This window comes from Adiantum capillus-veneris, chromosome 25 (assembly GCF_014529385.1).
Source record: "Adiantum capillus-veneris isolate H3 chromosome 25, ASM1452938v2, whole genome shotgun sequence".
Classification (NCBI taxonomy): domain Eukaryota; kingdom Viridiplantae; phylum Streptophyta; class Polypodiopsida; order Polypodiales; family Pteridaceae; genus Adiantum; species Adiantum capillus-veneris.
The window spans coordinates 82,844,825-82,846,893 of NC_140955.1; the positions used below are offsets into that span (position 1 = coordinate 82,844,825).

Here is a 2,069-nt window from a genome sequence, read left to right on the forward strand (position 1 = left end):
GGACTATTGAAGACGTGTTACGTGCACGTCTTTAGGCGTCGAATGGATTGGAAAAAGTATCTCGTGGAAATTGAATTGCCTTATAGCAGTGCGCATAGTGGTGATAGTCTGTAATGATTGTCTACAAGCTATGCAGAAAATGCTCGCGATTGTGAAGGAAAGCCTAAAGGCTGCATAGGATCGTGCAAGCTATTTTTGTTTACAAGCATAGGCAGCGTGGAGGGCTGGAAAAGCAAGCATGTGGGCCTCATGTTCGGCCTCTTTTTCCTCTTCTTCATCTACTAAGAAGCTTGAAGGCACATCATTATCATGATCGATGGCGACATCTAGACCTTGGGCTCAGGAACAGTGTGGTATGAGCCCACCGCATCAGCGACCCTCCCCTCCTTTGCTGCCTTGGAAGAGCCAGCTGAACTGAAATATCCCACTGGCTATGGAGAGTGTGAATATATATCCCGTTGCCAAACGTGGATTTGCGCTTCCATCCCTTTTTCTGGATTTGCGCTTGCATCGTGTATTGCTACTTCCAGCAAGTTGGTATTGCTTGAGGAGGAGTGTATATTTTGGAGCTCATGGCATACTATAACAAAACATACAATACCTTACAAAGAGTGAAGTGAAGTTTTCTAGTTGGACATTTATTTCTAGCTGTACATAGCATTCATTGCCTTCAACTACAATTGGTGCCCAGCACGTCCAAGAACATCAATCATGCATGTGCAACAATCTACGCTACCGTTCACTATCAATATGTCCTAGAACATCAACCATGCACGTGCAAAAACGGTACGCCCACAGAGACTTGAGATATACTCTTCTTCACCTTTATTGCTTGCTCTCCCGGGGACAACTGTCTATAGTAGAACCTCATAGTGGTCATGTGAAGACCTGTGTTGCAGATCAACAAATGCTGGAGAGAATTTGCAATGACGGGCGCCCAAAAAACAGATGAGACATCAGCCAGGACCTTGAGACTCTGATCTGATCGCTCCAACTAACGCTCCTCAGCAGCAGCTGCGCACAAGAGATCAACAACACCACAGCGGAGTCAGCGAGACTCTCTCCAGAGAAGGAGACTGAGACTGCCCTGCCCGGCAACAGAGAGAGACGGATGAGGAAGTCAAACATCCAATGAACTGTCCCATCAGATTTTCTGATCGTTCCAACTGTACAGACAGCGCACACAGGCCTGCAATACCTAGACAGCAAGACCAACAAATCGTGATCGCCTCTTATCAGTTGGAGGTTGAGATTGGAATGGGGGCCGCGCGAACGCGAGCCCCCGCTGCCACAAATTATGACGTGCACTCTCCCTCAGAGGGGAGATGCTAGGGTGCGGCCCATCCGCAGTGCAATGGAGAGGCCGACCCTAGGCCATCGGCCTTCCTGATCACCGATTGACCCCGCCCAGGTAAGTATGACTTCACCTGCCACCCACGTCCCCTCTTATACCAACGCACCTCGCCGGTAGCGCCGATGGGATAACTCAATTTTCATACCCAATGAATATGTCATCTCTATCATCCACATCCAAGAGTGTTGTGATGATGGCATTCCTCGCTCGCAAATCAAAACCTTGCTTTGATGCCACTTTCATTGTGGCATGAGTATATGCGTTTACCTCATTTTCATCAACTGTAGAAGGTGTTGTCCATCAATGCGTGCCAATTCAAGAAATTGATGAAATCCCATCATGCCGATTTGAACAATTCAACCAATCCAATTGTATCTTTTGAACTTATATCTTTTCTTCTTCTTCTTCTGTATATGATTTCCAAGGGCGTTGGTTTGGTCGAGGATTGCGAGTGGGCATTACCTCCAGTAAAGCAAAGGCTTGAATATGAAAGCTTAGACTTTAAAATAATTTAAAACAGAAGCTTGTTAACAGCCTTCAATAATAGAGTCAACATGCAAGCATGGCAAGAGGTGCTCCTTTGTGTGACTTTTGCTCAATCATCTAGCAAGGTTACGAGTGCAGCCTTCTCGCTAGGTGGATAGCATATTTAAGCTCACAAACCGCAAAGCTTCTAAATTCTTGGAAGTAGATGTCGCTTTGTGTACCCGTAACA

The 2,069-nt window shown here is 46.4% G+C and overlaps 1 non-coding gene across 1 annotated transcript; it reads right to left on the reverse strand.

Annotated features, from left to right (window-relative positions):
- Positions 1-1,257: 1,257 nt before the first annotated feature.
- LOC147425182 (U1 spliceosomal RNA) lies at positions 1,258-1,419 on the reverse strand. Its single transcript, XR_015186509.1, has one exon. It is a non-coding gene; the product is annotated as a U1 spliceosomal RNA (small nuclear RNA).
- Between the last annotated feature and the right edge of the window lie 650 nt (positions 1,420-2,069).